A 26,707-nucleotide genomic window follows, 5' to 3' on the forward strand; every position below is an offset into this window, starting at 1 on the left:
AATTAGTTTTAACTGATATATAAAAATTGAATATATTCATGGGCAACATATCATGCTTTATTATCTGTATATATTGTGTAAGGTCAGACGAGGTTAAACAAACGATCTTCTCAGACATTATGATTTATGACAAAAGCTTTCCAAAGACTGTTTTCTTGCCTTTTGACAGCCATGGTGTAGTGCATGATTAAAAAAAATCTATAGTTATCCTAGTAAACAATAGCACACTAAAACATTTGTTCCCTCTGAAATGTAACTTAGTACACATTTATCAACCATTCCTCAGCCTTCCCTCTCCAAATGCTCTCCTGTACTCTGACAACACCACTCTCAGATCCGCAGATTTATTTATCTGTACTTAGTTAATTTCATTTCATACAATCTGATTCCATTCATGTTGTCACAAATGGCAAGGTTGCACTCATTTTTTATGACTGAATAGTATCCTATTTTGTGTGTGTGTGTGTGTGTGTGTGTGTGTGTGTGTGTGTGTGTGTGTGTGTATGTATGTGTGTGTATCTCACTGTCTCCTTATCCATTCATCAATTCATCAGTTGTTGAAAATGACTTAAAACTCAAAACACTCCTCTTTGTCCCTCATGGTCATAAAAGTGTCCTTGCTGCAGGCATTGCTGAAGCTGAATCATCTCCCACTCCCTTCCCAACATACCTTATGATTGCAAAAGAGATAACCTGTGATGTGCAGGGAAGGCGGAGGGAGGCTATCATTTGTTGACATGTCTGCTAAAAGCAGAGGCTTCCTCTGCAAACTCAATCTCTGCACAGAAAGCAGTTTTTCCAGTTCCCATTCTGCCCTGCTTCCTGTCACAAACTACCCCAGACCTCTGTCCAGCCAGACTTCACTGTCTCTGCCTAATAAAAAGAGATTTCATTTGTTAGAGAGTGTGTCATTTGTCAGGAACATTGTCCTTTTCAGGTTTACGCACAAAATGAGTCTGTTGGTTCGTTGAGTTACCTTTCTAAACTTTTGTTATCCTGATACCCTTCATGACTCAGTTTCCTAACAAAAGGCCTACAAAATTGTTTGTTTCTATCTCTTAGTTGTTATGAAGCATGCTGCAATGCATACAGCAGTGAGATGTCTCTTTAAAATATTGATGTTTGAATAGTAGTTCTAATTTTTATTTTTTGAGTGATCACTACACCCTTTTCCATAAAGACTGTAGTCATTTTCTTCCCCACCAAAGGTGTGCAAGGAATGGCTCTCTTTTCCCTACATCCTTGTAAGAACCTTTTAATTCTTAGAATATTCCTGGAGGCTTGCTTTATTTCTCTCCTTTCTTTCCTTTCTTTTTCTTTCTTTCTTTCTTTCTTTCTTTCTTTCTTTCTTTCTTTCTTTCTTTCTTTCTTTCTTTCTTTCCTTCTTCCTTCCTTTCTTTCTTTCTTTCTTTCTTTCCTACTTCCTTCCTTCCTTCCTTCCTTCTTTCTTTCTTTCTTTCTTTCTTTCTTTCTTCCTTCCTTCCTTCCTTCCTTCTTTCCTGTTTTTCCTTTTTTTAAGTTGCTGTTTTTTTGTTTTGCTGGTGAACAGTCTGAGATCTTAGGATCAAGATTCAAAGCCAGAATGCTCAGGAAAGCCCATGAGACTCTTATTCTCAACCTTTTAAATCTGTTTTTGCCTGTATTTTTCATAGCAGAAAAAGAGCAAGGTCTATGCCATAATTTAAAAAAAAATCCTTCATTTAATCAACCTAGAAAACACTCAATGGATAATGAATTCTGGTTCAGTTCTTCTATAATGTAATTTTTTTTATATTCTCTGATGACACTTTGATGACTCTATCAAATTCTTAGGAAGAGATATTAAAATGATCAACATTTCTAAATATCTTATCTATTTATTTTATTATATATCTATATATCAGCATACTATTTCTTATACAAGCATCAGTAAATCTTAAGAATCTTAAAATGAAAATTGTAAATTTCGAAGTCATATAATTGTATCTTATTGCATGGTCTTCTTAGCTACCATGTGAATTTTATTTTCCTTGGAGTCCTCATCCAGATTGTATTTTATTTAGCAGAAGGGTCTTAGGCTATGTGAGGAAGGCACTGTCAAATCTCAAAGTTGATGCTGTAGCATTTATTTTTGCTTCCTTTTGTTTGTATTTTTAATGTGGTCAAGGAGTAGAAGTGTAAAGGTAGAATTACGTTAGAAAAAGTATTGTCTGTGTTGTTGGTGGTAGTCCTATGGGTAGAATCTAGAGCCACTTTCATACTAAAAACTTCTGCACCATTTAACCTGTGCCCTTAGGGCTATAATGATTATTTCCTAAATGTTGCTCTGTCCCCCTTCCACACCCACAGTCCTGGGGCTTGAACTTAGTGTCTGGGAATTGTCCCTGAGCTTCTTTTGCTCAAGGCTAGCACTCTAGAACTTGAGCCACAGTGCCGCTTCTGTCTTTTTCTTTTTATATGGTACTGAGGAATCAAACCCAGGGTTTCATGCATACTAGGCAAGCACTCTACCATTAAGCCACATTCCGTTGCTGTGTTCTTATTGAAAAATTATATTGTCTTTATTACAAAAAGTCATGAATACATTATATTGACTAACTACATTAATTTATTGTAATAGTACTTTCTAAAATGACCTAAACTATTTTTGGGTACATGTATTATTTTCTTGAAGAGTTTTTGAACTTTAAAAATGGTATTTAAATAATATTTAATTATATGACTGTAGTATTTAACTTGGTGATCCTCATTTAATTCTTATAATGTGCTCATTAAGATGTTCATTTTATATTCATTTCTATTTTAACAACAACAATAAAAAAAGTCCCTAAAAGTTTGAGAAGTGAAATATCTTATCTAGTTTCCAAACATTTCCACAAATTTTCTAAACTCATTACTACTAACTTCTGAGTAGCAATTCAGTAGTTTCTCCTAATTTGTATCCTTCTAGTTTTGTGTCTTTATTTAAAAAAGGATTTAATGTTGTTCACTGTCTCCTCAATATTTAATACAAACAAACATTAAAAACTTGAAAATTTAGGTTCTTTCCAAAATCTGTAAGTTATTTATAATATGTCTCATTTGATAACTAGACAGTTATATTAATAGTAAGTTGCAATTGGCATCTTGTGTATACTATCTTTAATGTAGTCAAATACAGAATATTAAAAAAACATTTTCTGATGTTAATCTACTCTCAAAAGTAGAAGATTTGCAATGCCATCTGGATAAGGAGAAAATGGTCTTGTGGGCAAATTATACCGCTACTAAAGATAAAAATTCAGTTCTATTTCTTTCTCCCAATCTGGAAAGCACCTGCCTTCTTTTTGTCACTATCCTTCACCAAGTTTCCTTCAAAGAAACCTTTAAAAAAAGTCTGCTAAATCTTGAGGTAAAAAAATACTGATTAGGTCAAGATTATATATATATACATACATATATATATATATATATAAATGTATTAACGTAAACTTATATGTCTCAAAGCTTATCATCCAACAATATAAATAATAGATGCCAAGAATATGGTGTTTTTTCATAGCCAAATTCAATGCACAGGGAGGAAAGGCACTTGATAGAACAACATATGTGGGATGAATGCCAATTACCACTCAAAGGACCAAATTTTCAGAGTATAATATACAATCAGGAAGCTAGAACAAAATTGTGTTTTCATTTTAGAGAAACAATTTAAATCTTGCTACATTTACACATGTTGATGGAAAAACATGTAGCTGAATGACTGTCAGTACAGATGGATTTGTCTATAAATGGATAAATTTTGGAAGGATTTTAATGATCCGCTTTCTGTTCCTTTTAATGAGCTACATCAAAGTGTTTACCTCAACAATGTAATGAATTCAGAGAATGTTGAACTTGAATCTTTATTTTGGTGTGATGCTTATGTTAAGTTGTATCCTTTATGTATCTACAGGAAAAGGATTTATTTTTCTAACAGTCCATGCCTTTGTATATCTGGACCAAATAAAAGTGCAATAAGCAGCATGCAAATAGGTTGCTAACTTTATATATGTTGTACTCTTTGACTTTATGTATTAAATAACAAGACCACAGAAGATTATCAAGAGCTTCCTTAATGCATGCAAGATATTTATACAACCTTTAAAACATGAAATCCACAAGTGTATATGAAGTCATTAAATGTATCAAGTAATGTTACTAACTAGGTATATAAATTATGCAAAGATTGGGGTACTATAAATGAAAAGATCATGGCAATTAAACAAAAAAACATACATATAATTATGTATATCCATATATTTATATATGTGATCATATATAATTATGTATGTTATAAATAATATATACAAATTATGCCTATATGAAAAATTGTATATATACACTATGTATATTATATTAGACATACTATATTATCTGTAGTATAATTATATATTATATTATGTTATCATATATACATATATATATATATATTAGTGGGTATTAGAACTTGATCTCAGAGCGATTCTGAGCATTTTGGACACATCTACTACTCTACCACTAGAGCTGTGCTTCAAATTTCAGCTTTTTGCTGGAAAATGTGAGATAGGAATCACAGTGATTTGTCTAGTTGGACTGGCTTCAAACCTCCATTCTGAAATCTTAGCAGTCTAGCTGGGATGATACTGGTATGACTGACAGCTTGGCTTTCTAGTCTACAATAATTTTACTTAAACTACTCAAGTATACTTAGTAATATAATACCATTGTCAGCGTACTTAAGTGAAACAGACAGTAAGTTTTTTTACAGTGTATTAAGTATATATACTTATATACAGTGTATATAAATATACAGTGTATATTCACAGCTTATTAGTACAAACAGTGAAACTACATGGAGAGGATTAACATTTAAAAAAAACTCATGTTACTCATTTTCTATGTCCTACATGCTTGACCTTGCAGATTTTAAAGTCCACAGGGCCTTTCATCTTTGCATATTGTCTTATTTATCAGGGAATATATGAATGGATGACAGTTTTAATAATGCCAAAACATTACTACAGACTGCAAATACTGCTTTAGGAGAAACCTAAATATTCAAAACTGAAGTCTGACCACTGAGTTTAAAGTGTTTCATGTAGCAAATGAGTAAATATCCCTATGTTTACTTCCATGCCCACCATGGAAGCATCCCTGTTTGATTCACATCTGTGTGACAGTTAGACACTATCAAATGTGTCTTCAGAGAGTGTGAAACTAGTGATTTTTATCTTTGTTCCAAGATAGAGGAAATGAGCAGCTTATTTTCTATTTCCTCTTGGCTTCTGGAACATTTGTAGTGGCCTGAAAACAGTAAATATATTGCAAATAACAGTCCTGCTATGGAGATACAAGAAAGTTAAATGACTAGCAAGTGCATTTGGTATTATAAACTGGATTCTTTGGGAAGAGAATAATCACAGAAGTAGAAACACATTCTGTGGCACCTTAATCTAAGATTTACTACTACTACTAACAAAATGTTACAGGGATCATGCAAAGACTGTATAGAGAGATGATAGATAGATAGATAGATAGATAGATAGATAGATAGATAGATAGATAGATAGATAGACAGAGCCTCAAATCTCAATATATTGTATCAATCTTATATACGTAGTTCTGATTCTCTTACATTTTCTTGTTTTTAAGCCTTTCTCACCTTATTTATTCATCATATGAGCCTTCATTGTCTAGACCATCATTTTTATCAGTGGTTCCTTGAGGAATACTACTTGTAAGGCAACAAACCATGAACAAAACAAATCGATTGGTTAAGATATTATTCATTAACTTAAATTGATAATCCTGTTTTATTTGTCAAGCACCTTCATTGATCTCTTCTAACAATGAATCACTTTACTCCCAAACATGTGTGTGTTCATGTGTCTAGTTATACTTGATGTTGAAAAATTGTTCTTTTGCAAACATATTTGTTCAACTCATGATCCTAGCTCACTTCAAGAAGTTCTTCTTGAGTCATTTGTGATAAGTATTCATTTAAAAAAATTCCTTTAAATTCTTCCTTTAAAATATAGAAAAAAATTAAGTTGTGTTTTCGAGAGTTACTACAACTACCAATAGTGTTGTAGCACATTTCAGTACCGAAATAAAGAAAATAGGAAATGACATCACACTACTCTGTACTCTGATTAGGTTCTTCTTGATTCTATCCAGAAATAATTGCCTTTCTGTTGAACATTAAAATATTTCATACTTGTGACTTGAAATAAAAAATTTCAGTTTATTTCATGGACTTTTATTCTGCCTAAAGCATAGAGTTAGGAATTTATAAAGGATACTTAATGAAAATCAGGAATTGTTTTCAATTTCATGTGTGTGTTACATTTCTGCTTTATAAAATGGACTTACAAAGGTGAACTTTGAAATTTTGCTGTCATTTTCTCTCTTTTTTATTTGTCAAATTTCTCAAAAGCATAGCTTTGGATTTGGAGAATGATGGCAAAGAGCAAGAACAAATTTATTCATTTTCCATATTAAAATAAATACCTAAAAACATTCCAGAGTTTAACAATATTTTATTTCACTTGCAGGGCTAATCTTTGGAACTTGGATGAATAGTGCAAAATTCATTTAGTTTTATATACATATTTTTTTATAAAATTACTTTGAGTGAATGACTTTTTCTCAATCTTTTGTTTTAGAAGATAAACCCTATTAATAAATATTTATTTTTCCTCCCGTCAAAATTATAATATTTTTCAAAAGATGTTACCATGCTAAGTGGTATTGTAATTTCTTGAAGAGCTTGATATTAATAAAACAAAATGATATTTAAGGTAGTGATTTCTTCATTCTTCCTATACCTGAGAAAGGTAGTGTTTATCTGCTTTCTCAAGGGATGGGATTTTTGCATTTCAATGGGTTTCTGGCATGTTCAGTCCACAGAGCAAGCAGTGAGTTATTACTGATATAAGAGATATAAGTCATTATCTCTCTGGAGAATATACAATTGTTTGTATTTTCATTTTCCATTTATATAGACTTTCAGCATATCTTATCATTGTATAAAAAGAAGGAAGAAGTTAGCAAAAGGACACTCATTTCATCACTACTGTAATAGCAGATAACACAGAGCACTATCTGCCAGAGAATATTTCAAAGTATCTCCAAAGTAACTATACAACATATACTTTTAGTAATCCAGTGTATAATTGGAAACAGAAAATGTAAGGAACTTTCCTGGGTTTTTTTGGTAGCCAGTTAATTTAGGAGAGTGATTCACACCTAAATAATCTATTTTTTCAAGTCCAATCTCATACTTGCTATGTAAATATGCCATTACTAGAGCTCAAACTTACAGAAAAATTTCTTTTGTTTCCATTCCATCAATTATCATAGTAATGCACATCCTAAGAATTTCCCAATTCTCAAAGTCTGAAAATATGTTTTGAACAACAAAAAAGATAAATGACAACTTGTGTTAAACGTTGAAGATGTGCCAAGTAATTTAAAGCCATATATTTTGGACAGCTATTGTTCAAACTTATGTTATCTTAAATTACTGAAGAGCATAATTTTGAGTGAAAAAAAGATAAATTAGAGATGTTTATTAGATTTGCTGCTGCCTCAAAGGAGCTTCCATGCTGGTTAATCTGATGTGACTTGTGGTAAATCTCCATGTAGTATATGAAATTATTTTGTGTACAGTGCTTTCAAACCTTCTGTTTTTCCAATTCCATAGAAAAGTCTTGATCAGAAGGAAAAGTTTCAAATAAAACTATCCCTAAGATGTAGAACACATTTAAAAAAATCTTTGTTATTAGAGTATCTTTTACCTCATGCTTAGAAAGTTTAATATTTTCCTTACTCTTTTTTAATGCCTTAGGTGGTTTGTGTTTTGCTTAGATAATATTTTTGGTTTTCTATTTTTAATTGATTTGTTTGGCGGGTAGATTACCAAAGACCCGGGATCAGATTTAGTAATATCAACCCTTCTACCAGGAAGAGTGATTCTCATATGTATTGACTGCCTAGTAATTTGGAGCTGACTACTTCCTGGCAGAGTTTGTACACACTAACTTCCTGTTCAATTTCCTTTCTTAATGAGTAGAACCCAGGTTATTACTTGCTGATATCATCTGACTAATTCAGTTGAATTCAATTCAAGAAAAATTTATTGAATATAAAAAACATTTAATATTTAGTCTTTGAAATCAAGTCTTGGCTCTGTGATATTTACTTGATGTGTATCATGGAGGTAATTTTTAATGCTTTTGGTTATAGTTTGATCATCTCTAAACAACAACAGCAGCTGCAGCAAAACAACAAAAACTGCTAGCACGATTGTATGCATCCATTACTTAAGAAAAAAAAACAATAGACAATGGTATAAAAATACCAAATATGATACAGTGAAAGAAGACTATACACTCATGCGCAGTGCAGGATTTTGTCTCAGATATATTGTGCCTGACATGGTGTGGGAATTGGTAAGGCTGAAATTAGATAGGAGTATAGAGTTCAATTGAGTAAATGCTGAAATCCTAACATCGAAGTTTTGTTTGTAATAAAAATAATAGACAAGCTTGTTTTGATTAAGGCACTTAATAAAAAAATAAAGAAACGAGAAGCCAAGTTGAGCTGTCCTAGGAAAGCAGATGACATAACTGGATATTGCTGCTGGGAGAGCAATCACCAGAGCCATTTCCGTATGCAGGCTGACATCTGTTGCCTCAAGCCACTTTTAATAAACTCAAATTCTGTGGTCTGATGGGCTTGATGACAGTGTGATTCAGGTACTGCTCACCTCATAGCAAAAGTGAAGTCTCTCAAATCCTGAATCTATTACAATAGCAGAAAGTCACCAGAATCACAGAGAGGGCTCTCATTTTTCTTTCACAACACAGGTCCCATTGCTATGATGTTGAGGTGCTTTTCATGTAAGAAGTTCAAATACTTTAAGGATCGATTGTGCAATATTTATAAAGAGAAAAAAATCTATGTGCTGTCTCTTGGTTGATATGTATTTTAGGTTATATATATATATATGTATATATATTAGGCAATGTATACACACACACACACACACACACACACACATACACACAAATTCCATTATGATGGTAAGGGAGAAGAAAGATAAATTTGTAGTCTTCCTTTGGTGTCTCAAAGGCATATTGCTGGAACATATTTAATTCTTGATTTTGTATATCCTCAGTGGCTTTGATTATACATCATGGAAATATTATCAGAATCTTATTAAACTTGGGTAATATTTAAATGTATAATTTCTCCAATTAACAGAAACTCAATTTTAGATTGTAAGTACACAACAACATTTTTTCCTTAAAAACTACTCTGAGGAGCAGGTTACCAGTGGTTCACATATATAATTGTCTCTACTCAGTAGGCTGAGATCTGAGAATCAGTTCAAAGCTACCCAGGGAATAAAAGTCTTTGAGACTCTTTTCTCCACTAAGAACTACCAAAAAAGTCAGAAGTGGAGTTATGGTTCAAGTAGTAGAGCACTATACCTGAGCAAATGAATCTCAGGGACAGCAATAAGGCCCTGAGTTCAAGACCCAGAACCAACACCAAAACAAACAAAACAAAGTACAGGAGAGTACTCAGGAGAGTAGAGATTTAATCCACTAACCCACACCACTCATTTGTTGAGCATGTGCAGAGCAGAATGACACAGAATTCTGCTCAAGTATAATTAGGAGTGAACTAATAAACCAACTTCTCCATACATCCCTCACTATTTCTGAAGGCTACTGAATTCAATGAGCTTTCTTTAGGATGACAACTTCCTCACAAAAATCAAAGAAAATCTTGATGCAGTGGCTGGATTGTGGTACATATTAGAAGTGATTAGTTGCATTCATGAATCCCTAATCACACCTGCAAATGAGGAAAGAATCTATAGAAATAGGAAGTATTTCTAAAGTATGAATATTCATGCAGTGTGTGCTGCCAGAAATACCATAATAAAAATAGTTTGTAATGTGTTCAGGATCTGGGAGGTGGGGGAGCTGTTTTTATTCTCCAGATGTCAGAACTCAGCCATTTTGGCTAAATCAGATAATAAACCTGTAGTTCAATATTTAGAAGTCACCATACACATGTTTATTTCAGAAAAGCCAGTTTTAGTTCTGTTGCTGCCTCTTGAAGTGATTTTCTGGGTACAGGAAAGTTCAATGGCCAGTTAGCTCCATCTCTGCAAAATGAAGGATTGCTTACTGCTAAACTAGTATCCAGACTCCCTTCTTTATGTCCTCACTTGCAGTTATTAAGCCTTTTTTAAAATAAATTTGAGAGGATTGAGAAAACATAACTACAATTTATTTATTTATTTTTATGTTTTTTATTGTAATAATACTGTACAGAAGAGTTGCCGTTACATGAGTAAGTTAATGAGTCCATTTCCTATCGAGCACTGTTGCCTCCTCCTACAATTTATTTAAAATATGCAAATAAGACATCATTAATCCTTAAGTCATAAAAATATGAATTACAGATCCATCTGAAGGAGTATTATCAATAGAAAGGAATAGAAAACCCAAAAAGTATTTTATCCTGGGAATTTGGCTAAATATATGCTGATAACATTTTGATTCACCCTGCATAAATGTTTTATGGATACTTGAAGACAAAAAGTACTGTTCTCTCCCAGACAATTCAGGAGGTTGCCTTTATCTCTTCATTACTTCCTGAATAACAGTAACTGGAAATTAAGGGTGTATGAATTGAAGCTTATTCAGAAAGAAGCAGAAACACAGTTAACACTACAGAAACACTAAAAAGTTAATTTTCTTCTCTTCTAATTACCTTGGTTTCCTCTCTCTAGATTTAGAGCTTAAATTACCAGTTTCTTTGTGACTCATCCATCGATGTCATTGATCCTCATTAGTGTTTCAAACCTCTGGGGGGGAAGGGGAGGGCTGCAAAACAATGGCATAGCCTTAGATTCAGGCAGTTTTTTTGAAAAGCCGATTCACCCAATAAATATGTGCCAAAGAGGAGGGGCCTCTGGAAATGGCTGTTTCATTAAAATCTATACTTTATATTTGAATAAATCACCTTGCTATTAGAAGAAGACATACTAATTAAAATGAGACCTATTTCTTATCTTTAATACCTTAGGTCTTTTAAAGCATAGATTTTTCTGTAGACAAAACTTGTTTTTAACCAGATTTAATTAAGATACAAATTTAGTGATGATTTTCTGTATGTAAAACATTTTTAAGGTAATTTATTTATTTATTTTAGTATTTTTAATAAACTTTCATTAGTTAAATGGAGGGATTTATTGTTGTATGTCCACAATTCTTACCTAATTTAAAAGGTTATAAATTCAGTGATGATGTGATATGCTCAAAACAATGCAACTACGGAAATATTAGTTGAACTATCAAAATGGTATTGCAGAATATGAGAATGACAGGTTACTTTAAGAAAATACATATATTTTTCAAGAACTGTTCTCAAGCACCTTCATTTAAAGACAGTAAATATAATGTGTTCCTGTTTTATACAATATAGAAAAAAAGACAGTCATGAGACACATAATAGAATGTGGTATATAATATAAGAAAAACATGGGGTATCCTGGTGATACTTAGAAGGAGATTTAAACTAATTCTTTCAGTAAACTGTGATAAGGCACAGTTTATTAAAGGAAATTACTTTGAGCTAAGAGATATAAATTAAATATGAAACATCAACAAAGTAAAAGCTAAGGTATAATATTCTCATAAAGTAATAGGTGAGAAATTAAGGAAACTCAAATGTTTTTCTAATGGAAAGGGCTGAATCAGAGCATAATCTAAATGAAAAAGAACAAACTGTGCATTTGAACTCATTCTAATAGGTGAAATTTCAAATTATTTGGTAATCTGTGGCTATGCACCACTATTTAAAAATGTGTAATATATCCTATCTTTCAACTTGTGCCTTAAATTTTGATGACAGTCTATGCCATATTAAGAAATGAAGGTCTGATTAAAATATTGGCAAGCCTATGTGTCTTAGAACTGATTAAATGATTTGTCTTCAGTTAAAATTTATGGTTCCTATGTCCCAGCCATTTGGACATTAGGACATAGAAGATTCAATGGTATTGGAAGTAGTAAGGTAAATAATTGTACAGAATTTTGATCACAAAAAGATGTCAACAAAAAATAAAGTCATATCTTATTGTACCAACAAGTCAAGTATTCTTTATTTGAAATGTAGCCCTACCTTGTTAACTGGAATTTAATTAGCCAACTCCTGTTGTCTACATCAGTTCTATGGATATCCTCTGCAGCATTCCACTGTAAAATATTATATATTGCAATTAGCTACATAAGGCTGGGAAGGCACAAAAAAGCTTAAGAACAGATGGTTCTGACTCCTATGGTGCCTGTTTCTGCTGCCTCACTACCTCTCTAACACAGATAAGTCCTCGTGGGGAGTTTCCCATGACCAGTTAATTGTGTAAGTAATGTTTGATTGTGATTTACTATAATCTCTCTAAGATGCATTGAAACTACCTGGGGGTAGATAAGAAAAAGAGAAAGAAAGAAAAGAAGGAAGGAAGGGAAGGAAGGAAGAAAGAAAGAAAGAAAGAAAGAAAGAAAGAAAGAAAGAAAGAAAGAAAGAAAGAAAGAAAGAAAGAAAGAAAGAAAGAAAGAAAGAAAGAAAGAAAAAGAAAGAAGGAAGAGAGAGAAGAAAGGAAGAAAGGAAGAAGGAGGAAAAAAGGAAGGAAGGAAGGAAGGAAGGAAAGAAATAAGGAAGGAAGGGAGGGAAATGGAAGGAAGGGAGGAAGGAAGGAAGGAAGAAAGGGAGGGTGGAAGGAAGGAAGGAAGAATTCATTGTATAACTGTTGTGTTAAAAACAGTCTATGAGCCGGGTACTGGTGGCTCATGCCTGTAATCCTAGCTACTCAAGGGGCTGAGATCTGAGGATAACGGTTCAAATCCAGCCTGGGTAGGAAAGTCAATGAAACTCCTATCTCCAATAAACCACCAGAAACCTGGAAGTGGCACTGTGGCTCAAGTGGTAAAGCGCTAGCCTTGAGCTGAAATAGCTGAGGGAGAGAGCCCAGGCCCAGAGTTCAAGACCCACGACCGAAAAACAACAACAACATAAATACAAAAACAAAAACCACTATGAGATGTCACGGATCAGAAAGAAAATATGTTTTTCCTGCTCAAGGAACACACAGGTTACAATGCAAGCTGGTCAGCCAGTAGACTTTTGAGCATACTTTTCCAGCACTAACATGAGCATCCCAAATGCTGACCCATTGAACATATTGTGTTAAGCTACAGGGATAAGGGCAAACAAAAAGTTAATAATTATTTTATTAGCTAAGAGATAGACAGGAAAAGTATAAGATATACAAGGTAGATAATAGGAAATGATGAAGAGGAACAATATGAAAATGTGGAGATTTGATCAAGATATGACATATTTCAACTTCTTTCTGACCACTCTTGTCTTTTGTATTAAGAAAGGGAAGATCCACTTGGAATTGCATGGCTACAAATTAGAAATGGTTAAAAACAGCAATGAAGAAGTCAAAAACCATTTAACTTGTTAACATCTTACAAATAATTTATGGTTTCACCAGGTTATATGTAATACATTTGCTTTCTTCTCTTCTACTTTTTAAAAAGAGGAAATAATGCCAGGCACTGGTGACAAAAGCCTGTAATCCTAGCTACTCAGGAGTCTGAAATCTGAGGACCACATTTCAAAGCCAGCCCAGGCAGGAAAGTGTAATCTCCACTATACTATCAAGAGAGCTGGGTTTAGTAGAGCTCTAGCCTCAAGCAAAAAGGAGGTTAGATAGAGTCCTGTATCCAAGCCCCAGGATGAGCACAAACACACACACACACACACACACACACACACACACACACACACACACACACACTGGAAACAAGAACTGTGGACTTTTTCAAATGAAGAAGTGAACTTCTCAAGTTGTAACACAACAAAACAATTCAAATCATTAGTATGCTTGAGATAATTCTTTTTATGTATGTTCAGAAAACAGAATTTATTGGAAAAGTTGTGTGAAAGTTTCTATAATTCAGGGAGAAAGTATATACTAAATGGGAAAAAAACAACAGGTGCATATTTAGGTTATTAAACCACCATGGTTGTAGTATGAAGAAGGAATTTTAAATTGTTTTTGTTTTTTTTAAATCTTATTTTTATTGAAAAGGTTATGAGCAGGAGGGTTACAATTACATAGGTAAGGTAATGAATACATTAAAAAAATCATTGTTACCCCATCACTCCTTTTCTCCCACTCTCCCCTGGCCCAAGTTGTAAGGTTCATATCCAACATAGTGTCAAGTGAGTAACAATATTCCATTGGTTCATCCTTTGTCCCTCTATTTCTACGATTCCCTTTCTATTCCACATACCAATTAATCTTATATACAAGACACAAGTTACATAAAACTAAGAGAAATGAAAAAGAAAAAGAAAGAATACTACATACTGAATATAATAAGCAACTTTTGTTTCCATATCCTGGAGTTCATGTTGATATGCTTCATAATATATCAGCAGTTGGGGTATGGTGATACCCTCTTTAGTATATTGTGGACATCTAGTTCTTACAAATAAGAAAAACTTTTGGGTATGGATTACTTCACTTAATATTTTTCCAAGTCTTTCCATTTCCTTACAAATAATAGGGCAATGTCATTTTTTTCTGATAGAACTCTGTGTATATAGATCACATCTTCTTGATCATTCATCTGCTGAGGAACATCAGGGTTGGTTCCATATCATAGCTATGGTAAATAACTTGTCCAACCAAAAGCAGTATGGAGGTTCCTCAAAAGACTAAACATAGAGCTCCCCTTTGAGCTAAAAATCCCACTCCTGGCCATTTACCCAATGACCACAAACAAGCCCATACCAAAGCTACCACCACAACCATGTTCATTGCAGAATTATTTTCCATAGCTAATAATGATTATTTTGCATAAGTCTTACTTTGGAGGTACTATATATGAACATTTATAACTTATAGTTTGACCACTAATATTTTTAGAGTGAAAATGAGGAACACTAATTTAAAGTATATGTTTGAATTAATATAGTGTTTTATGTAACAAGAAATATTTTTTATTTTGTTTTTAGGGAAAGTTACATTATATTGTATTTACTTTTCTCTGTGTTTTGTAATGGTGTATTCATAATTATAAAACTACAGGAAGGGCTGGGAAAGTGGCTCAGTGGTAGAGCGCTTGCCTTGCATGCCTGAGGCCCTGGGTTCGATTCCTCAGCACCACATAAGCAAAAAAGAAAAAAGCCGAAAGTGGCGCTGTGTCTCAAGTGGTAGAGCGCTAGCCTTAAGCTGAAATGCTGAGGGACAGCGCCCAGGCCCAGAGTTCAGGCCCCATGACCAGACCCAAAAATAAATAAATAAATAAAACTACAGGAAAAGTATTATTATGTTTATATAACAGAAGACAAGTAAAACACATATAACCAGTCCAAAGACTCAGTTATTTTATTTGGCCACAGATTTAAAGTCTTAATATTAATGCTGTCTTAAAAAAATATTGGAAAAAATTTTTTGATATTGCTGACTTTGATATATTTCTTTAGATATTTCTCTTTATTACTGAGATTATAAAACCATAGCAGCCATCTGATTACAATTGAGGGTATTTTGTATTCTGTATAAAACCAATCCCTTCCATGATTCTATGACACAATATCAATTACTTTTATGTCCTCATAAGATTTTATAAAACATTTGAAACTTTGCCAGTTATACTAATATAAAAATGATTTTTATTTGAGCATTTTAAGAACTTTTGAAGATACGTATTTATCCTATTTCATTTGACTTTTCTTAAACGCTTTAATCAAATCTGGCTGGGAATATTTACTAATCACTTTTCTGAAACCAATCTTTGTAAAATTAATCTTATAGTGTCTGGGAAATTATTTTTTCAGCCTTATACTAAACATCTTGAAGTCTCCAATTTTCTGTATTAATTCTTTTTTCTTCCCTGTACTTGGACACAGATGTTAGAGTACTCTTAAGCTCTGGAAGATTTTATAATGTCTTAAGATTCTACATCTACAAATTTCAGTATTTTACTGATTTTTAACCTTACTTATTGTTTACCATTCTCACTTTACGTTTTCAGATGATGTTCAAGTCTATATTTCCAGAATTATGTCTATGTGCTAAAGATAACTGCACATGAATTTTTTGAATTTTAAATATTTAATATTTACCACATGAACATTATGAATTAAAATCATGAATATTGCAACAAAAAGTTAAATAGCTGAATACCTAGAAAACTGAATAATATTTCTCAGAAATATAATTATTTCAAAACATATATTTTTGTAACTTACTGCTACAACAAAATATCAAACACTCTTCTAATTTACTTTTATTCAACTATCACTTGAATTTATATTAATATCTTCCCTTACCAATGTTTACTTACATATACAATAATATACACAATTTATACATGTAACTTAGAAATTTCTCTACCTGATTCTAATTTCTAGCTCATTATTTCTAACACTAGTTATATATATTAATCTTATCTTTATTAATTCTAGATTGTCTTCCTTATTAACTTATTTTGAATATTCACAATCTTACTCAAATTGCACCCTCTCTAGTACTAAAATAGTGAGTACTTTTTTGTATTTCATTTTTTTTGAGGCTTTCAAATTATATCCTAAAAGATTTTTATAAAAGTGTATATCTCCTCACATATTTTAAACAATATGCAGAAATGTTAATTTTTATTTTAAAAATTTGAATATTGTACTGCTAATGTTTATATGACATGAGACAATACTGAATGGAAAAGCACCAATTAAAAATCTGTAAAATCTATCAAAGAATCGAGTTGTGAATAGGAAAATGACTTAGAAATTATTTAAACAATTGGCTTTACACGTAATTTTATACACAGGAATTATGACTATACTATAATTCTGAAAAAATAAAATATGTTGATAAGCAAAGAATGTGTTTGATTTTCTGAATATATTGGATTCTAGTTTAAATGGGAACCTACTTTTATGTAGTCAGTGATCCCTATTCAATAGTGTGATTTATAATCTGTGTCATTTTAGATACAATAAAATAGGTACTCCCTCTAGGAAAAGGAAGAATTGAGGCTCTAACTGAAATGTTAAAAGAAAAAAAATAAAGCAAATAAATAATTCTTTTAAAACAGCAAGTGACAGTTGTGAGGCTGACTGAGCAGCAGGAATGGGAATTGGGATTAATAGGACAAGGTAGACCTGAGAGGGCACTGAAAAGACAATACTTTGCTTATTTATGTGTGTCACAAGCAAAAGAGAAAAACAGATATTAGATTAATATCCTGGATTACTCAGGCAAATATTAGTGAGAATGTTTTAATAAAACTGCTTACAATTGAAAAAAGACAAAAAACAATTGAATGTATAATATTTATTATATTAATGCTTGTATAAAGATGAACTTAGGTGTTGTCATAGATTATTACATAAAGTGTTGGTCAATGGATTATTTTGCATCTCCATCTATCTTTTATTAAAAAGGGATCATTGCAAGGAAGTCTAAATGTACTGAGCACAGTATTTAGTGAACAAGGTAAGGCAGTGTAATACTTTAATAACTATCTACAAATTAATCTAATCTTACACATATATTTCAGTTTGTTTAATGTGGAAATAGAATGTACTCTCTTTCAGAGTCTCCTGATACATAATCAAAATGATTTCAGTAAACCCTGCCAATTCTTTACGAGCTATAAAATAATGAAATTTAAGAACAAATTAACATAAAACCTTATATTCTAATCATTTGCTTAAATTCTTGAAGCATGGTAACATATTTTGTTCAATTTTTCAATGATTTAAAATGACCATATTTTCAAAATCTCATTTTAAAGCTCACAGCCTCATTTCAGGGGAACTGGACCTTTATTTAGCTAAAAGGATATGCATGTTTGTTTTATTTGGCAGAAATTTTGGTTTCCACTTTGTATTGTGTCATATTGATCAACTCGATATTCTTTCAGCTGGGTCATTGGCCATTGTTTCCTCATGATCAGTACCAACTGCCAAAGTTCTCATGTATGCTGAGGATTTCCAAGTCCTTTGATGGAAAAATAATACAGTTTATTCACTGTGCACATTTGGCTGAAAGGTTTATGGGTTTCTTCCGGATTGAACTCATTCATCACTATTTGGCCGGTTCATGTAACAGTAAGAACCTATTTATCTTATAGTGTATCTACCACTGTAAAGCCATATACATTTGTCCAAAACTGTAAGATTTAAAGGATAAATAATGGATACTAATTTGTGATTAAACAGTTAATTTACCATAGAGAGAACATATTTTAGTTAATAGAAGACAGAAATTCAGGTTATAGTCATATTTTATAAGGATGGTCTGAATGGCTGTGAGAAGAGAACTTCAAAAAGGAATCTTTCTTCTAGTTTTAAATCAAATTTTTTACATTAGTTTCACCCTTAAGGCTTATTGTTTTCTTTTCACATTTCACATTTTGGTAGTTTTCATCGTAAGGATTCTTATTTTTGTTTAGAAGTTATTGACACCAAATTATACATACCAAGGAATTTCATTTTGATATATCATTTATTTGCTTTGTATATTGCTGGTATATATTTATTTTGTATATTATCCATTTTGGTTAAATTTGCTCTATGCCAGTCTTTCTTAAATGCCCTCCCTTCTCACCTTTTAACAGATTTTGGTGGGTTTCATATGTATGATCTTCATCTATAATTACTTAAGGACTTTCATTCCCTCTTTTTCTCCTCCTCCCACCCATTGGTCCTCTCCCCCATGTAAAATCATATTGTATTATTAGCAATGTTTTTCTCTTGATTAAAGCAAAATAATTTTTGTGATAAAATAAATAATATGCTGTGTTTTCTTTTGAATTTGAGAGTTTTGAACGACTTGTCCTATATTTGGCTACAATAATACTGAATTACAACAAACTTTTATATACCTTTCACTTCCTTGGCAGATTGATATTTTTAATAATCTCCAAATGTTCCTGTAATTTTAATTTCCACTGTAGGATTCTTTCTGTAAAGATGCCATTTAAACAGACTTATTGAGAAAAAGGAAATGAGGAAAAAGAAAAATGGTCATATTTGATTTTGTTTTCCTTTTTGAGTACAAAATTAAATTTAAACATCTATTTTTGTAAAACTCATTACTTCTTAATAATTTTCTACAATGGCTTTAATTTTGGCTAAGAACTTTGAATACAATATGGAAGGTAATTACTCTAATGGAAAATAATACAACATCAAATATTAAGGTTAAAAAATCCTCATTTGTTGATGTCACAATCTCTAAGAATAAAGATAAGAGGAGTAAAATGTAAATGAATGCTACATCTCAGATTCTTTTTTTATTTTTATTGTGAAAATATTGTACAGAGGGGTCACAATTACATGGGCAAGATAATGAGTACATCTCAGATTCTTTTATCACACACTGCTAAATGTGTGGAAAGAAATATCCTGAAAATAGAAAATTAAAAATTGAGGACATGTAAGCACATTAAGCATTTGTGTGATGTAATATTTCAGTGTTTTGAAACAATAATATTGGCTACATTTTAATTCATGATTTAGAAAAATGAGAATTGTCTATCAAATGTACAAATACCATATTCTAAAAATACATAAAAATACGATTCTTTTTTTAAGCTTTATATTATTGTAAAGGTGATGTGAAGAAGTGTTAGTTACATGTGTAACATACTAACAGTGTTATCCCACCCTCATTTTCTCCCACTTTCTCTCCTGCCACCCACTGACTCCCCTTCCCTCAAGCTGTAAAGTGCATTTCCAAAATAGTTTCTAGAGTATCGCTGTTGTATTGGTTTAACCTTTGTCACACTGTTTCTGTGATTCCCCTTCCCTTCTCCAAATCAGATAAACTTGAAAGACAAAATGTTTTTGAAATAAGAAACATTGACTACAGAGAATAACCCAGAGGAGGAAAAAAAAAAAGAAAACTAAAGAAATAACTGAAAACAGCACACCAAAAAAAAAAGAAAAGAAAAACAAAAGACAAAAGACAAAAGACAAAAACCTATTGTTTCTATATTATGGAGATCATTTGATTAGCATCATATTATATGGTCATGTGTACATAGCTATTGAGCTATTGTGAATCTCTGCTAGGACTATCTTAGGCTTATACTAATTATTACAAATGAGGGAAAATATGGACCCTATGTTTTTTTGGGTCTGGCTTATTCACTTAATATGCTTCCCCCCGCCAAGTCTTTCCATTTCCTTATGAAGGGGTGATGCTATTCTATATATATATATATATATATATATATATATATATATATATATATATATATATATATATATATATATATATATATACCACATTTTCTTGATCTATTCATCCACTGATGGCATATGAGTTGATTCCATATCTTAGCTATGGTAAATAATACTACAATGAACAGAGTTGTGCTGGTAGCTTTTGTGCAGTCTTGTTTGTGATTATTTGGGTAAATGACCTGGAGTGGGATTGCTGGGTCATAAGGGAGTTTTATGTTTAGTATTTTGAGGACCCTCCATCCTGTTTTCCAGAGTGGTTGAACAAGTTTACATTCCCACCAGTGTAGAAGTGTTTTCTTTTGGCCACATTGCCACCAGCATCTGTTAGTTTTATTTTTTCTTGATATTGGCCATTCTAATAGGGAGGAAGTGAAATCTCAATGTGGTTTTGATTTGCATGTGTTTTGTGGCCAGAGATGTTGAACATTTCCCCTGTGTCTATTGGCTATTCTTATTTCCTCTCCAGAGAAGTCTCTTTTTTTAAATAAGTTTTTTTTTATCATGCAAAGACCATAGAGAGGGGTTACAATTACATGAGCAAGATAATGAGTACATTTCTTATCAAGCCTCTTTTTAATTCTTTAGCCGACTTGTTAATGGGATGGTTGTTTCTTTCAGGATTTGTTTATGGAGGGCTTATTTTTTTTAGCTCTAGGTATATTTTTGATATGAGGCCCTTGTATCTCGTATAGCTAGTGAAGATCTCCCAGTTGTTGACTTTCTATCTTGCTATCCATGTTCTTTGCAATCAAGAAGCACTGAAGTTTAAGGCAAATCTATTTATCCAGCCTTTCTTTGATTTGAGTTATTGGATAATTAGGAAGTTTCAACCTATGCCAAAGAAACCTAGTGTTTCTCCTAACCCTTCCTATAATAATTTCAGGGTATCTGCTCTTACCTTGAGGTCTTTAATCCTTCTGAAATTGGTTCTGGATGGTGATATATAAACATCTAACTTCAGTTTTCTACATTTGTATAGCCAATTCTGCCAGCATCATTTGTTGAAGAGCCTCCTTCTTACATCTTATATTTTGGCTCCCTTATTAAAGATTAGGTGGCCATAGATCTGTGGGAGCATTCTTGGGTCTTCAATTCTATTATACTAGTCCTCAGGCTTGTTCCAGTGCCAGTATCCAGCTGGTTTTATAACTACAGCTTTATAATCGAGGTTAAAGTTTGGTTTTGATACTTTTCCAGCATAGTTCTTCCTACTAAGGATTGTTTTTGCTATTTGGGGTCTTCTATTATTCTATATGAATAAAAATACAATTCTGTGGTATAAAAACTTCCTTTAAAGACATTGGCTCAAAAGTTATAGTGTCTGTGATAGTCTATATGATGTAACAATGTCAATTATGGGGTTTTAGGGTTCTCTAAATATGTACAGTATATTGTAATTTTTAATTAAACTGTCCATTAATATCATTACATAAATATATTTGTACTTGATTTATTCTTGGTTGTTCTTTTTGGCAAGGAATTTGTCTGGATATTATAATAAAGGATAGTATTTTTATTATTATATTAGCATCATGAATGTTGAGGTCTTTGTATAAAGGATTAGTGTTGGACAGGCCTCAAATAGTATGTAACTTATTGGTGATTTTATAGAAAAGCATTGTTGAAATAATGCAAACAGAAAAGAAAAACATCTAATATACTTCCAAAAGGTAGACATTAGGCAACCTAATTGGGTTTGTCAATAACTAGAAAAACTTAAAAGCAATGATAATCTGTCCCAGATAACTTACCTTAAACATTCTGTTCTAATGAAAGCTTTTGAGACTAGAGTTTGAATGGAGATATGGAACTAGACACTCATTTAGAAAGCTAAGTCATTGAAAAATCAAAATCGACATTTAAGGACTTTGAGTGATTTTAGGATGATTTAGGGAGAAACAATCTTTGAAATGAAATTTCAGAAAAAAGTCAGATACAGTCATGGAAGTAATTGAAGAGATGAAAAATAAAGCCAAACAACACAATTTTAAAAGTCAAAGAAGATCTAGGTATTTTTCTGAGTAATGTTTTTCTTTCTATATTTTGCAATTTTGACTTTTTTTAGTAGACTGTGAATAAATGAAAAAAGTTGGCTTATTTTCCTTTTTCAAACCTTCCCCAAATTCCTTGCAACTACACTCAGACTTTGCCAGTGTAGCTTCTCAGTACAAATTCACATCAGAATTGTTACTTCTCAACCTTCTACCCAAGCCTGTTTTCTCCACCCATCCAAAGTGCTTTTGATTAATCACTAGTCCTCCCGCCTCTTGCACTACTCTTAATCCAGACTCAACTTAAAATTTTCTTTTTACAAACTCTCAAAACTGTACATTTATTTACTAAATGTAAAAGTAGATATTTTTATCCCATATATTATCCATCTATCTATCTATCATCAATCTGTCTGTATTTATCCATTTATTCACAGCATTATCATGGAAACAAATTGTGTCTGTTGCAAAGTTGTGCAAATTTTGAGCTATAAATTAGATATTATCTTTATTCATATTCTCACTTATTACCTATTAAAATATTAGATATGGAGTTATTTTCTTCAGTGTGACTATAAGTATTCAATGTGTGATTTCAGGTGACATTTTTACATTTACAAAAAGTAATGACTTAAATCACTGAGCTAAAAACATTTATTATCGCTCAAATTTTTTAAATAAGTTTTTTATTGTAAAAATACTGTACAGAGGGGTTACAGTTACATGAGCAAGATAATGAGTACATCTCTTACCTAGCATTGTTGCCTCCTCCTTTGTTTTTCCCTTACCATCCCCTCCCATCTCCTAAACTACACCCCCCCAAACCCTACTCCCTCACCTAAATTGTAAAATTCATATTTTACATATTGTCTTGTATATCTCATTGTTGCAATGGATCAATCTGTATCCCTATTTATACATTTTGTTTTTTCCCTTCCCCTCCCCATATTATACCAACATAAAATACAGTGAAAACAAGGGTTATACCATGGAGAAGGAACAGACAAAGCAACAAAAAAAATCACATGGTACCTTATAAATACATTAGAAACAATAGTAAGGAAGAAAAAACCATTTGTGTCCCTATCTTGGGGTTCATTTTGCCTAAAATCACATTATATGGTCAGATGAACATATAGCTTTTGACCTTTTCTGTTTGTCTGAGACATATAATAGTTATTGCAAGTAAGGGAAAATATGGGACCTATGTTTCTTTGGGCCTGGCTTACTTCACTTAATATAATTTTCTCCAAGTATTTCCATTTCCTAACAAATGGGGCAATGCCATTCTTTCTGATGGAGGTTAGAAAGTGAAAAATCTCCCATGCTCCTGGTTTGGAATGATCAACATTGTGAAAATGGCAATACTTCCTAATGCTATTTACTAATTCAACGTGATACCTATCAAAATTCCAAGCTCATTCTTCAAGGAAATAGAAGAGGCAATCCAAAAATTCATATGGAACAATAAAAGACCCCTAATAGCAAAAATGATACTTAACAGAAAGGAAGGATGCTGTAGGAATATCAATACCAAATTTCAACTCTACTACAAAGCCTTAGTAATCAAAACAGCTTGGTACTAGCCAAGAAGAGACCTCGGGACCAATGGAATAAAATTGAAAACCCAGAAATGAACCCATTGATCCAATCATGTACTGAGGGGCATCTGGGTTGGTTCCATATCTTAGCTATGGTAAATAAATCTTAGCTGGGGGGAAGATGGGAAGGGTAAACAAAGGAAGAGGCTACAATGCTAGATAAGAAATGTACTCATTATCTTGCCCATGTAATTGTAACCACTCTGTACAGTATTTTCACAATAAAAAAAATGTCAAAAAAAGAAAAGAAAATTTGGGCCTGTACAAAGGAGACCTGTTTCTCCTAGTCTGTCCTTTAATGTTTTCAGGGTGTCTACTTTGACTCCAAGGTCTTTGATCCATTTGGAGTTGATTCTGGTGCAGGGTATTATATAAGGACCTAGCTTTACTTTTCTACAGGTGCTTAACCAATTTTGCCAGCACCATTTACTGAAGAGGCTGTCTTTTTTTCGTTCTATTTTTTTAGCTCCCTTATCAAAGATTAGGTGGCTATGGGTCTTTGGGTTCATTTCTGGGTTTTCAATTCTATTCCATTGGTCCCGAGGTCTCTTCTTGTGTTAGTACCAAGCTGTTTTGATTACTAAGGCTTTGTAGTAGAGTTTAAATTTGGTATTGATATTCCTATAGCATTCTTCTTTCTGCTTAGGATCATTTTTGCTATTCGCGGTCTTTTATTGTTCCATATGAATTTTTGGATTGCCTCTTCTATTATCTTGAAGAATGAGGTTGGAATATTGATAGATATCGCACTGAATTAGTAGATAACATTAGGAAGTATTGCCTTTTTCACAATGTTGATCATTCCAATGAAGGATCGTGGGAGATTTTCCACTTTCTAATTTCTTTTTTGAGTTCCTTTTTCAGGTTTTTAAAGTTTTTATCATAGAGGTCCTTCACTTCTTTGGATAAGTTAATTCCTAGGTATTTTATTTTTTGTGGGAGTATTATGAATGGAGTTGCTTTCCTGATTTCAGTCATGTTCTTCTCATTGTTGGCATACAGAAAAGCCACTGATTTTTAAGGGTTAATTTTATACCCTGCTATTTTTTCAAAGTTTCAAATCAGCTTGAGTAATTTGGGAGTGGAGTCCGTGGGATTTTTTAAATAGAAGATCATGTCATCTGCAAAGAGGGAGAGTTTTACTTCATCTTTCCCTGTTTGGATCCTTTTTATGTTGGCATCATGTATTATTGCTCTAGCTAGGCATTTTAATACTAAATTGAAGAGAAGTGGAGAGGATAGACATCCTTGTCACATTCTTGAGTTTACAGGAAATAGCTTTATTTTTTCATCATTAAGTGTAATGCTGGCTGTAGGTTTGTCATATACAGCATTTATAGTATTGAGGAATGTTCCATGGATATCTAGTTTTTCCAGAGCCTTCATCATAAAGGAGTGTTGGATCTTGTGAAATGCTTTTTCTGTATCTATTGAGATAACCATGTGTTTCTTATCCTTGCTCTTGTTGATGTGATGCATTGTATTAATCGATTTGTGCACATTGAACCAGCTTTGCGTCCCTGAAATGAATCTTTTTGATGGTGGTTTATGATTTTTTGGATGAATTGTTGAAGCCGAGTGGACAAAATTTTTTTGAGAAGTTTTGCTTCGATGTTCATCTAAGAAATGGGTCTATAGTTCTCTTTCTTTGATGAGTCCCTGCCTGGTTTTGGGATGGGGGTTATGATGGCTTCTTAGAAAGAGTTTGGTAGTGAACATTCTCTTTCAATTTCATTGAAGTGTTGGAGGAGTATTGGTTTAAGTTCTGCTTTGAAGGCTTTGAAGAATTCCTCTGTAAATCCACCTGGTCTGGGCTTTTCTTAGGTGGGAGGTCTCTTACTGCTGTTTCTATTTCAATGCTTGATATGGATCTGTTAAATTGGTTTAACTCATCTTTGTTTAGTTTCTGCATGTTGATATTTGCTAGGAAATCATCTGTTTCTTCCAGGTTCTCAAACTTATTAGCATAAAGGTTTGAGAAGTATTCCCTAATAATGTTCTGAATCTTGGTTGTTTCTGTGGTGATGTTTCCATTCTCATGTCTGACTTTGTTTATTTGGGTGTGTTCCCTACTTTTTCTGAAAAGATTTGCTAAGGGTCTGTCAATTTTGTTAATTTTTTTTAAAAACCAGCTCTTTGTTTTGTTGATTCTTTCTATGTTTTTTTGGATTCTAATTAGTTTAATTCTGATTGAATTTTAATTATGTCTTTCCGTCTACTGATTGAGGTGTTGTTTGCTGCTTTTTTTCAAAGAGATTCAGATGTCTCATAAAATTGTTGGTTTCAGATCCCTCCAATTTGTTGATGTACGAACTCAGAGCTATAAAATTGCCTCTGAGTACTGCCTTTGCTGTGTCCCAGAGGATCTGGTAATTGGTGTTTTTATTTTGGTTGTATACTATGAACATTTGAATTTCCTTTCTAATCTCTTCCATGACCCACTGGTAATTCATCAGTGTGTTTTTCAGCCTCCATGCGTTACAACACTTTCTTTGGTGTCTTTTGGTGTTGAGTTCTAATTTTATTCCCTTTTGGTCTAAGAGAATGCAGGGCATAACTTCAATGTTTCTGAATTTGGACAAGTTTATTTTTGACCTAAAATGTGTTCTATTTTGGAAAATGTTCGGTGTGCTGCTGAGAAAAACATGTATTCTAAGGTTGCTGGGTGAAGTATTTGGTAGATGTTTGTTAAATCTAGTTGATCTATGCAGTTGTTTAGATCTGAGGTTTCTCTGTGGAGTTTTTGCCGTGTTGAACTATCTAGTGGTGATAGCGGTG

Source organism: Dipodomys merriami, unplaced genomic scaffold (genome assembly GCF_024711535.1).
Source record: "Dipodomys merriami isolate MVZ:Mamm:240054 unplaced genomic scaffold, mDipMer1.0.p SCAF_7, whole genome shotgun sequence".
Taxonomy (NCBI): Eukaryota; Metazoa; Chordata; class Mammalia; order Rodentia; family Heteromyidae; genus Dipodomys; species Dipodomys merriami.